Source organism: Sitophilus oryzae, unplaced genomic scaffold, assembly GCF_002938485.1.
Source record: "Sitophilus oryzae breed Bouriz unplaced genomic scaffold, Soryzae_2.0 scaffold_1525_pilon_pilon, whole genome shotgun sequence".
NCBI lineage: Eukaryota > Metazoa > Arthropoda > Insecta > Coleoptera > Curculionidae > Sitophilus > Sitophilus oryzae.
Window position 1 is genome coordinate 61,922 of NW_022146198.1, and position 14,234 is coordinate 76,155.

At 33.3% G+C, this 14,234-nt stretch overlaps 1 protein-coding gene across 1 annotated transcript in view; it reads left to right on the forward strand.

The window, feature by feature from the left end:
• Positions 1-12,382: 12,382 nt before the first annotated feature.
• LOC115878775 (ubiquitin-like-conjugating enzyme ATG10) overlaps positions 12,383-14,234 on the forward strand; it is a 90,832-nt gene continuing 88,980 nt past the window's right edge. Inside the window, exon 1 of the mRNA XM_030895373.1 lies at positions 12,383-12,703. The gene's annotated coding sequence lies outside the window, so the exon portion shown is untranslated. The remainder of the gene's footprint in view (positions 12,704-14,234) is intronic.

Sequence of the window (14,234 nt, forward strand, 5' to 3'; positions counted from 1 at the left end):
GCGACTCGGTAGAGATGTAGACGTTTTTAAAAAATATCGATACGAACTACTGCTTATTCAGTACATGGTTATTGGTTACCCGCACTTGTAATGGTGCAGGTGTTCTGGGGTTTCCCCATTTTCCCCACAGAATCTGCATTCGCTGTTGTTTCTTATCTTCAATCTACTGAGATGTTCATTGAGGAGACATTGTCACAAATTACCTATAACAAATGCGAAAGAAAGCGACTGCATCGGAAACCGCTCGGCAAACCCGACACGTCTATTGAGTGGTGTAAATACACCAGTCGTTTAGTCCGGAAACCCATGCTGTGTCGTATTCGCTTGCTGGAGTGACATAGTGCGTGGTTATATGTTTCTTTTTAAAAACGCGTGTAGGATTTTTGTTGAACTGTTATTTCTAAGTTTTGGTACTTTGTATATCTTATTTAAAATGGGATACAAATGTGTTTATTTATAAGGAAAAATAAGATATTTATAGTATAAAAAATTAATTTATTTAACAAAATTTAATTAACAATGTGACAAAATAGTTACCTGTCTATTGGTTCTATCGGACTTTTTTCGACTATATAAATCTTTATTTGTAAACTTTAATACATCAAATATTTTCAATCTAATAAATCATTTAATGATGTAAATAAGAGGAAATTTCTCACATGGGTGGTCAAATTCTATAGTTTTCATTATATCAAACAGCCTCCGAGAAATGTTTTCAACTCAAAATGCCTTTAATTATGTTTGACTACATCATTAAAAGGGGTCTTCAAATATATCAATGTGATATTTGTCTAAAATTTGCAAAAGAATCCGAATCTCTGGATAACTCGAAATTATTTACCCATTTAAAAGCCTTTGATCATGAAACTGGAAAAATTTGTTCATTTTATTTACAGGCTGGAAAAATTATTTATATTAAATTTTGATGAGTTTTGCACTGAAGAAAACATTCAGAGGCTGTTTGATATAATGAAAACTATAGAATTTGTCCAACCATGTGAGAAATTTCCTCTTATTTACATCATTAAATTGTACGGCCATTGTTCGGCCATTAAATTGGCAAGTTGGCCAGCTTTTACTGCATAGACTGTAAAATTAACAACTGACTGGCGAACGTTACCATAGAGAAAGTAAGGCCATTTAATTTTTTTACCGTTGTAGTTTGATTTCAATCAAAAATAATGAAGCGGCGGTTTGTGATAAGGCTTAAAGTATCGAAACTATTAATATATCGATATGGTAAAACATTCCTAGCGCTCAGAAGAGACAAAATGCGAGGCATATAACTATTTCGGGTGTATTTTTTGGACGTTTTTTACTGTCCGGTATTTTATTGTTTCTGTTTCGATGCGACGTACATGCAAGGTCGAGGACTTTTCTAGATACGGATTTCTAGAGTGTGATTCCCAAAAACAGTGGCGTGCTGTAGCGATAAATAAGCGTATTTCTATTTCTACGTAGGTAGTTTATATTTGAACTGATCCTATTTCAGGGTGTTCCATTTCCGTGTCTTATGGGGTTTCTCGTCTACGAGTGGAGATACAAAAATACGATTGATTGCACATCACTATTCTACCGTATGATCGAAAAACGGCGTCAGCGATGGCTATGAAATGAAGTTCGCTGTTATTTTATATGTATATAAAATAATATGGGAAATGTCATCGATCGTCATTTCCAAGCCAACTGGACGCCGTTTTTTCGATCATACGGTACTTTTTTATGAAACTAAAAATCTTACACACAGATTTGTCCTAATTTAAAAATGTTGTATTTTTCGACTCCTTTCGAATCTTCGTTACCTTATAACTTATCGAAATGTTAAAAAATAAGTCCCGTAGAGTTTTTTACGTAAAATCCAGTGCCGTAACTAGTTTTTCGCTGGAGGCTGTCATTTTCGAAATATGACTTAAACTTGTTGTTTTTTAAATGGGGCACCCTGGATAATATTGTTCTGAACTTTCTAAAAATAAAATATACTCTATACCTATTTTCATAAATAAGGTAAAAAATGCATTAACTTTATTAATTAATTATTTTTGAATAATAATAATTTAATTGTAATATTATTTTAGAATAAGAATTCAAACGAATGTTTTTAACATATTTTAAATTATTCCTAGACATACTGATGCGTTTAAAAATAACAGTAATCAATACAGAGACATACAAATTGTATAGGTATCGCGGAGGCGAGTAACAATACATTGTTCTATGGTGTTTAATCAATAACAGACTAGACATTTACGTATTAACAAAAACGCGCGATTAACGGATAATTATTAAAAAATTCCATTTTACCAGGCAAAATTTCCATGCCCGTCGAAAAGGAAACTAAAAATAATCGTTCTACATAATTTTATGACCGATTTTGACACCTTATACGTATAGTCGCTTTTTATAATACTGATAAACTTCAATATATACGCGGGTCATAAAAAATGCACGCCATTAATTTACGACAATAAGTACAAAGGCATAAAAAATATTTTTTAGCACCGACTTTATGTCAATATTAAGTAAAACTAATAAAACCATGATTTAATCTAAAGCTCTATCTACACCACAGTCTACACCCTATACTACGTTTTACTTGTCAGTTAAACCGGAGGCCATCTAGAGAACTCAAGCAGCTCTGTTCTCTGTAGACGGTCTTCCTTTTTAGCCCCATCTACACATAACGTTTTACCTGTCAGGTAAGTCTAATTAAAGACTATAGTACATACTGGACTATTTACCTGAGGTTTTATCAATTACAGCATCGTTTACTGAGTTTGAAACGAAGAAAATTAGGAACTTTACTAAAAAATTATATTTATGGTCTAAATTTCATTTGTAAACATGCAAAGGTGATTGTAATATAGTATAATAATAGTATTGTAATATAGTATATAGATAGTATTCGTTTGGTAATAGTGTGTGACCAATCCACCTCCATTTTCCTAAGTTTGATCTCTGATACACCTGCCTCTGGTTGGTCAAGCTCCATAAATTCCCATTTCTGATAGTATTTAGCCAGAATATTCCTATACAATTTTTCGCAGGCAGCGGTTTATGAAAACTTAGTTTAATATCATTTAAGAGGATATTAAAAAAAAAATGGCGACAGGACGCAACCCTCCCTCACCCCATTCCGAATGTTGATGAATTCACTTCGTTGACCCTTATGCAAGACTGCACATTGAGCCTCGCAATAGAGCGCCTTTGTGATCCAATTTTGTTAGGAATATTAGCTCTGCTGAGGGCTGGCCAAAGAGATTGGTGCTTTAGGCTATGAAACGCACGCTCAAAATCAACAAATATCAGGTATAAAGGTGAACGCCATTCCAATGATTGTTCCATGATACGGATTATACGGAGTATATTTATATGATCCACACACGATCGCTGAGGTCTAAATCCTGAAAACTAAACCGGTTTAAGGCAGGAAATATATACAGGGTGAGTTAACGATAGAGTAAAGTCCATTATTTCATTTGTTTCGAGGTTTACAAAAAAATATTAAATATAAAAGTTATAGAGATGGTTAAGATACACATTTTAAAATTATTATACAGTATACAGGGTGCTTCGAAAAAGTGTGACGAATATAACATATGTTTTTTTAAATGCAACACCCTATTTTTTATTTTATTTTTAGATTCTGCGTGAAATTCCATAACTTTTTTATATATAATGTTATATACCTAAAATTAATGGTTTTTGTTATATTTAAATTTGTTTAAACAAATGTTAGATTGCAGTGGGTTAAAAAATTGTCAAAGGTGGCATTGATTCTAAAGTTGGACAACTAAAATTTGGCAGGAGAATTTTATAGAGATATAGAAAAAGACCTATGTAAAGATATTTTAGTTAGATGTTACAGGATGTTCAAAATATATTTAGAAATTTCAACTACTTAAAATTAAGGAATTTCAATTTTTTTAAACAGTACACCCTATATATTATAATTTTTTCTGATAGATTTTACCAAACTCTTCAACTTTTATTAAGAATGTCATATACCTACTTTTATTAGTTTGCGATTTATTCCAATTTTTTCTATTTTTACCCATATTTTTAATACAGTTGCGCTATAACATCATAATTGCCATGACAAAAAGTAATAATTATCACAATTTCATGTCTGTTAAGCAAAATTTGAATTTTAGTTTAATTTGTTGTAATAAGTATAAATGGTAGAGATAATAGTTACAGATTTTCTTGAAATGAATTAGTCAATGTGATTGATATACACGGACAAGCTTAGAAAACCACATCTTTTGGGGATCAGTACTATATATTATATAGTACCTACTTTGCTAACTACTATAAGGATAGATGTATATTATCTAGAAAACATCTTCAGTGTATAATGGGACGGTTTCGCGGCAGCAGTAATATTGGCTTTACCAAATGAATTATAAACCAGAATTACTACGAGAAAAAACTTTACTGTATGTCGAAGAAAATTCATATATTAGTAGTCTTCAGCAATTAGGTAATCTACTATTACCCTAATCTGTGGCTATTCGCCCCGACGAAAAATCCCAAGTGTCATCTTTCATAATATAGAAATACACCAAGAGATTCACTACTGCGATTTAGTTTATTTCACTAAAGGTTATTAATTTTAACTAATACCAGCAATTGTAACTAATTATGAAGCTACTTGTTAAAGGTAAGTAATAAATAGTTTTGTTTTGTCATGGCAACTATGATTTGATAGGGTAATTGTATTAAAAATATGGGTAAAAATAGAAAAAATGGGAATAAATCGCAAACTATTAAAAATAGGGATATGACATACTTAATAAAAGTTGAAGAGTTTTGTCAAATCTATCAGAACAAATGATAATATATAGGGTGTCCCATTTAAAAAATTTGAGATTTTTTAATTTTAAGTAGTTGAAATTCACAAATATATTTTGAACACCCTGTATCATTTAACTAAAATATTTTTACATATATCTTTTTTTTCATCTCTATAAAACTCTCCTACCAAATTTTGGTACTCCAACTTCAGAAACAATGGCACCACTGACAATTTTTTACCACACTGCAATTTAACATTTGTTTCAATAAATTGAAATATTTACAAAAAGTATTAATTTTAGGTATATAACATTATATACAAAAAAGTATTGGAATTTTACGCAGAATCTAAAAATAAAATAAAAAATAGTGTGTTGCATTTAAAAAAACATATGTTATAGAAGCCACACTTTTTTGAAGCACCTTGTATACTCTATAATAATTTTAAAATGTGTATCTTAACCATTCCTATAACTTTTATATTAAACATTTTTTTGTAAACCTTGAAACAAATGAGATAATGGACTTTACACTATCGTTGACTCACCACTCACCCTGTACAGTATTGTCAGTGGAGATGAATCTTGGATTTACTCTTATGAACCCGAAAAAAAAATCCGAGATGAACCAAAACCGAGGAAAGTTATCCGTGGTCGAAGTGTTTCCCAAAAGATGGTAGCGACATTTGTCTCAAAAGCGGGTCATGTAGCAACAATTCCTCTGCAATATCAAATAACTATTACTGCTGATTGGTACATATCTATTTGTGTGCTTGAAGTATTTGCTGGGTTTCTAAAAACCAACCCTCAACGAGGAATGATCCTCCACCAAGACAATGCAAGTTCCCACACAGCTCAAAAAAACCTTGAACTTTTAAACTCAAGAAAAAACATTCTGGGGTGTCAATTGTTCCAGTCCCCAGAAGATGCAGACAGCGCCTTCAAAAACGCAATTTTGTAGGTATCAACAAGCGAGTGGAATAACTGCTTTCAGAATTTTATTTGTTTCGAAGGATGCAAAAATACATTTATTTTCCCGGAGAATGGAGAATACTTCGAAAAATAATAGCGTTTAAAAGTTTTGTAATGTTTTTTTTTCTACCTCTACATGCAAAATATAAAAGACAACTACCGTATGCACATTTTTTGTAAATTTACCTATATTTTTTTCAGTATAGGCACAACGACAAGTTTTGTTGGAAAATTGAATGATCCCGTCAGTTTTCAAAACGTTTTCCTATTTGAAGGTTGAAATGACGTCACCACACGTGTTCTTGTTACTTCAAAATTCCAACAAGTCCCGTTCGTCGAATTCAATATTATCCCAGAAAATATTTGCAGTGTAAACGTCTTGCCCACTCAGTTTTTTTTTCATTAACTCGAATGATGTAATTAATATTTGAACTGATGCAATGTGTATTGAGTTCCAAGATTTAATCACTCATCATTCTTTGTATGGAATTTAGTCGACACAAATCATTAAATCAAGGTGAATTATGTATTTATTGATATTTATAATGTTCCTGTAAAGCGTGGCCTACACGTAACGTTTTACCTGTCCGTCTTATCTGTTCAGGCAAAACGTATCAAGTAAAAACTTATGTCTAGACGAAAAACGGTCCGTTTTACTTGATCTCAATTAAGATTGAAGACGTTTTGCCTACACTGAAAAAATATAAGTAAATTTTCAAGTAATAATATGGATATATTACAACATCTTTAATCAACGACTTTAATGATTTCGACATATAAAATAAAAAAAAAACAATTCACACAAAAACTTGTTAAATAAATCAATATTTAAATGATTTAAATGAAAAAAGTAAAAAGTGTCCAGACACAACAATCATTCACACTCAGACGTATATTCAATATTAACATTCTATAGTTTTGTAATGTTATGTTTGTTTTTATTTTTTTGATTTTTTTTCTTTTGGTTTTGTCTACCTTCCTGTGCCCATTGATTTGGTTTAGTTTTGAATAAGAATCTCGATAAGAAAACTGTTTATATTTACCCTTATCACTAGACACGACAAAACGATTTCCATATCTATCAGACAAAAAAGCATAAATAAGCCAATTATTGCAAACTGCTGAACGCAGACCTGCTACAAGTTATCAGTTATAGCATTTTGTAAACAATGGCGGAAAATAGCTGGCTACACAATTCCCATGAGATATTTATTAACGTAGATTAACATGTGAACTAATTTGCATGGTTGCCTAGTTGAGAACAAGATGTCTGACAAAAAACCATGAGAACATTCGTGGTACAGGAAAGCAAAAAAATATATAGACAATTAAAAGGGCTTGATCATTGATAAAAGTCACTTTTTTTCATTTCTGTAGATTTAAACAGCGGTAAATAATGAATACAATCACAAATATGGAAAAACTTTCATTATCTTTTGAAGAGTAACATTTCTTATGAACAAAATATATTTGAAATTGTTCACACAATGAATATTTAACCTTAAAACTAAAAATAACTGAATGGCATGTCATAAAATTGTATTGTTTGTATGGCATCAGTCTTCAGGGACAAAACACGAAAGTAATTGACATATAATTATTAATTATTACAATGCACATGCACCAAATATTGTAAAAAGCTTTGAATTAAACGACTCGGGATAGAATACATCAACAAACTAGACGAGATCGCAAAGGGGTTACAATATGGCTGACTTGACTACCGGTTGATCAGTAACCTTCGTTTTTTTCTAAATGTTAAAATACAAGGCAAATTACATAAAATAATTTGCTGGTTTTGTTCATGTTGAACCATAAAGAAGATTATACCTAGACTTATTATAAGATTTTTCTTAAATAATATTTTTTTACTTCATATGTTATTATTTCTTTAATATTTTTTCTGTAACTCTGTCACTGGTATCAGTGGCATACGATTAAATTACAAACTGAGCGGGCATTCATTATATTATTACTCAGCAAGAGCAATTTGGCAATTAATAAATATAATTTGGGTTTATAATCTAATTTAAACCTTTAAACAGCTATAATTTATTCCGGTATACAGAGGCGTCCCGGATTTAAAGCGATAAATAAGTAAATATTGTTATTTATTTTAGTTACTTTTATCTACAATATTGTTTTTATTTTGTCCTAATTATTTTTGACTAGTATATGTATAGGCTTGGTGCATTTCAGTTGATTTTAAAAATTCTGACCCCAGCGCTCAATACGGCAGAAGTCAAAAGCTTTCGGCTCTGTATATAACCGTCCAGACACTCGTTACTAGTGCTGATCGCATTAGAATAATATTGAAATCGTGGCTGTTATAATATTCAAGTATTTTAGTTTTTTGCTAGCGCAGTTATTGAGAACTCAGTGACGAGGGGTTTGTGTGATGTAACTCAAGAAAGAAGGAAACAACAGGGATACATATACATAGTAGTGAAAAATTCTTCCATTATTTATCATGACTTTAATGTGGGAACAAGCGTAGGTACGCTGCACAAGCAATTATTTTTGAAGCCTGAATTTCATTACCTGACACAATGTTTTCCACTTTGCATAAAGTCCCATTATAAAATTTCAATTGGGAAAGGCGGTTTGCAAAATTTTGCAAAAAAAAAGAAGTTTTTCTTAAAAAAAAACAAAAAGAGGAAAGAATAAAACAAAAGCTTTCATGCATCGGGCAAACAGCATTGCTGTCCTTCGCCGAGCTAAAAATAAAGGCGCATCCGAACTTCGGACATTTTCTGGGAAAAACTAACGTCACAGATTTTGCACCTCCTCTTGTCAGTGTAGTAGGTTCTACTAACAAGGCATTATAAGCTTAATAAGCATCTAAAGCTGATTGGATTGAGGAACTAAGCCATGTGCAGATTTTGTCAATGTGAAGAAGAAGCGCCAGAACACTTTTATCTGTGCGACAGCCTGACAAATGTGCGGTTCTTTATGCTAGGCAATGATAAGCTAATGACAAAGAGCTAAATGGAAGGTTCAGTCTCCAAGTTGCTGGACTTTTTGAAAAGGAGAGGACTGGAACGGGCCCCCGATCCGGCAGATAGCCAAAAATCTAATCTAAAAAATAATTTTAAATTAATATTTCGTGTTTTTGTCGAGGAACAACATTTTGATACGTGTACAAGTCTAGTCTATCGATTTTCTGATTCGTCATCATTCTGCCAATTCTGTTGTATTGTCGTCAATTCACCTAAGCGACGACGCTGTTAAAATGGCTGGGAATTAGCATTGTTCGACCAATGGAGGATCTTCTTTTGAAATCCTTTCGAATAGTCGGCGGCATTGTTCATTGTCGTCGAATTGAGGCTACGACCGCGACCAATTTCTTAAAATAGAATTGACATTGGGTTGTTCGCGGACGAATTGTCTATGGAATTCGCAAATAGCCCACCTCGAGAAACGCTTGAATACTTATCTGTATACGGACCAGTGGTTTCAAATAAAAAAATAAATCTCTGATTTCAAAGAGAATGCTTTTGCTTGAAAGTTTTGAAGACATAGACCGTTGCTGTATTGTGACTGATGCCTGCAACTCTTGTACGCGTTACACTGATTAACAGGTTTTTATGTTTTTCATCATACAGTCTCAGTCATCATACAGTCTCAGGGCTTTTACAAAAGCCAGTATCTGAGACAGTTTGACAGAGGTCAGTTCTCCATCTCCGATATCAGTAGTATCAAAGTTCATGGCACGAATGGTTGTAGTCTTTGCGATGATTTGCACTCAAACAAAAAGTTGCCCCCTCCCCTTCTAGGCATTGATTAAATATCATTTTTCTTGGATTTATGCAAAGTGTATAAATCTGGACAAACATTGTGCCAGAAAACACAGTAGAGGCTTCAAAAATAGTTACTTATGCAGCGTACGATCGTTCTCAGATTAAAACTAACACTATATAACAAGCAAAAAAACAATATTGGAACATATGTAATTAGAAAGACTACTTATTTTTGACTTATCCAATAATTTTTGAAACATATATTTTATATTTTTTGTTGTCAATTATTGTTCTCGTTTGCCTTTCTTATTTATGTGCATTTGTTTCTATTTATTTATTATTATATTATTTTATATTATTATGTTATTCCATTTTAACAATTTGGAAGACATAAATTATTATCTATCTAATTTTTTGTAAATTTACCGATACTAACTTAATATTGTATACTAACAGTTGGGGATTGGAACCTTTGGTTGGTATTATAACAGCTAAATGAAACACTAATTCACCACAATACACCAAAACACTTTACTTTTAAACATTGGACGCGCGTTTCGCTAACCATGTTAGCATCATCAGCAGATGAGAAGTCCTCTCAGTTCTCTAGACGGTCTTCTATCTTATTCAGTGCAAGTTTATTTGATACTTCTTGACTGAACAGGTAAGACGTGAGGTAAAACCTTACGTGTAGACAGGGCTTTAGACACATTTATGTAATAAATATCGAAACAAAATGTAACCTTTGCCGCAACATTGACGCCAGACAGGCCACAAACTCACCAGACCAAATAAAATTAAAAAAAAAGAGCAGTAAAATGCTTAACGGGCGACTTTCTATAGTTTCTACACGACAGAGAAACAATGAAACCAAAACACATATTGTATCCGACAAGAGCGCGATTAAGTTTAGTTCGCCCCATTGCCCACGTAAACGTTTCGATTGGCCAATCTATCATTGTGCTCAGACAATTTGATCGCGTTATTGACACGCAGGGGTGAGTTTGAGAATTGTAATAATGTAATAACAGACGTTAAGAGCTGAGCAAGCTGTTTAGCGGAAAATACATTTGATTAACAGTACCGTAACAGAATAATTCATCATGTATGATTGAAAGAAACGGCGTCAAAGACGGCTGGGGACAATTGATGATAATTTTGGCGAGGTCAATCTATAGACGTCATTTTACTAAAAATTGACATAAAACTTGTCAAAAATTAATACATATTAAAATTAATACTTATAGAAAGATTAAAAAAGGATTGAACGTTTCCAGATATACAAATTTATTTCCAATAAAAAAATTCTCGAATTTTAAACTAGACACCATTTAAAAATCAATTTTACTAAATATAAAAAAAATTACAACCTTCTTAGGGTCAATTCTCAGTAAACGCCATTAAAAACAGAAGAATACGGGCCAAGGAAATGCCGTCTAGGGCTTGACTTCGCCAAAATCGATTGTCATTTCCCAGCCGTCTTTGACGCCGTTTTTTTTTTCGATCGCATGATATTTTTACACATTTTTATCAATTTTTTTTATCAAATTTCATAATATTGCAGGTACTTAGGTAATAAAACTTCAGTAATTAATCAGATTATTTGCATATTGAGTAGATACTAAGTGTTCATTTTACTGTTTATTCATGGTCATAAGACCTATAAATTCTTCGTCATATCATAAAATACGCAGTGATACATAAAATACTTGGAATACTTCAATAGCTATAAAGATATCTATACGTTTAACAAACGACTATATTAAAAGAGATATTAACTTAGTAATTAAATACTTCACATACAAGAAAATAAAGAAGATGGAATAGTACAAATACACAATTTCTAACAATAAGTTTATAAAATAAATTTCATATAGGAAATACGTATAATATTTTAATAATAAAATATCTATGTATAATGTATGTGAGTTTAATTGTAAATTTTAAAATTTGGCGCTCCGGAAGGAAGTGTTGGTACTGTCACTTGTCAATGATGCGTTAGGGGAAGGAGAAGAAGATCAGAAGATGGAGATTGTACGGTTTGTCGATTATGTATTAAATTGTAAATCAGTGAAAATACAGTCAAGAAAATATTAATATAGTCTTTAATTTATTGACGAGGCCGCCTGTATAGGTGTAAGTATGTAAATGATTACATTAAATTAGTAGGTAATAAAATACATCTACGTCATATACAAAAAAAAAACAGAAATTCATTTTTGAATGCTTGAATTTTCCTTTTTATTTTCATTTCCATGTTTCAAGATGTCTAAATATAGTTTAGTTTTATTATTTAGTGACCCCAAAAATCTTTTGGCACACTTTTTCAGCTGTAATTTTGTAGTAAACTTCATGTTTTTTCTTTCGAACCTCACTAAACCCAACTATAATTGATAAAACAGAGAATCGCTACACTGTTTTTTTGCAAATAAATTTAACAAAGATATTTTGATCAAACTGTCGAAAACGCCTAGAGAAATATTTAAGCATAAACCACCACAACATTTTAAGTTCTTTTTAATTCCTTGTTTTTCTAATATAAAAATACTAAACCACTGATCTAAACTCTAAACCCCTTCAATTGATTGAAACAAAATACCCTAAATCTGTTTTATCATCGAGAAATCCGATTTTCATGCTTAGTTTCAATAAAAAAATTAACTTAGTACTTACCTAGAATAAACTATCTACTCGATCAAATGGTTCCAGCAAATGCAGAAAATGTGCAAATCATCATTGCTCCACTTACAATCACCCATTTTTCAATGTAGCCTCGACGGTTTCTAAAGAGTTTTAATTTTTTTCTCACCGGCCTCAATCAGTCAGTCAAACGCGCAGAAATACTAGCGAAATTTACCGTTTGATTTTTAGGTTATGTAGTTACAAGCAAGTTCCGACGACGGTGTTGCACAGCGTTGCACAACAAACTGAAACTTTTCCTATCCCATATTTTCGTTCGTTCAAAGAGATTTTTCATTTGTTCCAGTTAGGACAGGAGTGTGCGGCAAAAAGTTAACCTAATTTAATTTAAATCCCGATAAATCCGGTGCGGTATCTATTTCGCGGCCTCGACTCGTCAATTGGTGGAATTATCTGAACAGGACCGGCTTTAATAGATTTTATACTACGATCATCAGGAGTAACAGAACATCATTTGATATAGAACAAGAAATATTATCAGAAAGCTAGAATTCTTAGGTAAGTAATTTATATTCGGAATATATTGACATGAGTGTCAGTTAAAAAGTTGGAAACTTAAGATTCTAATACTAATTAGAGTTTTTAAATTGACAGGGTCGGCTTCAGACATATGATATTATTAGGACATTGTGCTATAATAAATTAGATCTGTAGATACACGAATATATCGAAATATCACTGATTCAGATTAAGATCCATGAAAATCCGTTAGTCTCAATGATGCAGACAATACTAGTATGTCATTTAATAGGTAATGTGATGTAGGTATTTTTTTATTTTAGGATAATTAAGTATTTTAGAAGATTAAGATTTCCATATTCTGAATAATGAGTTTTTTGAGTAGAATAGATGTATAGGTATTTCTAATTTAGTTAGATTATTTTTTGGCCATATATGTTGAATATGGTGAAAGATACCAAAAGAACATTCAAGACAATAATCTCCTTTTTTTCGATCATTTGTTGAAAAATGTGAAGAGAATATTAAAAAAATTAATCAATTATCTCATGGTTACGCTAAATCGCCTTGAGCAACAGTCTAGACGGCAGTAAAGTCAAACAAGTCGACCCTGAATAATCTCCGGCTGAAAAAAGTTTCTGAAAAACCGTTCCTCCAAGGAAAAAGATCTATCGAGCAAAACGTGGCAAAAAAGGGGAGCGATCCAAGGTTACGGCACGGCGTGACGTCAGCGTCTGGAACTTTCAGCCAACGACCGGCATGTATGTGTGACCCGATTGTGATAAAAATTGATCTGAGCACAGCACGGGACACCTTATCCCACACGTAGCTCGCGCCGCAAAAATCGCCTGTTACCAAGCAGAATCGACCGACAAAAACCGGCGAAAAAAAGCAGGCGGCGTAGTCATGACCGCCTTGCTTTTTAGGACAAGGCTGTTCCGTCATTCGCCGGCGACGAAAGAAATTAGCACTACCGAAGGGGGCACCATTCACTCTTCCTTTTCGGAGGACACACTAAGCACTGCGACGATTCCCGCTCCTATCCCGAATTATTCTCCCTCAATTACAATAGTCGGTGGTGCGTATTTGACAGAGAAGGGACGTTGCCGGATATATCACGACTTTCCGTGACGAGGGTAGCGGCGAAACTAATTCCTGCTGGCGCGCCGCGAACTCCGAAAGAAATGATCGAAGTCGCGAAGCGGAGCCGCGCCAGATATCCGCGGCGCAAAGGACCAATAGGAACGCGCCGCCCACCGAACTCGAACGAATGCTGGCGAGCACGCCGGCGGTGCTGTGTAACGCGGACTGTCTGGGTCCTTAACCTAACATAATGACCGCGACGTGAACCGACGTTTCGTTGGTCGTTCGGTGTCCTTTTCCAACGCGCTGCCGCTGGCTGCTCCTGCTGCCGCAGTATGGATCGGAGAATTGCAGCAGGTCTCGACTGATGGGCGCTCTCCTCGCAGGATCGTATGGGACTTGGTTGTCTCGGACTTTCCGCGAGTCTGGAGAAAAACGGGGGGTTGTGCAGGAGTGATAATGACCGGATATAGATGGCCGGTGTTGC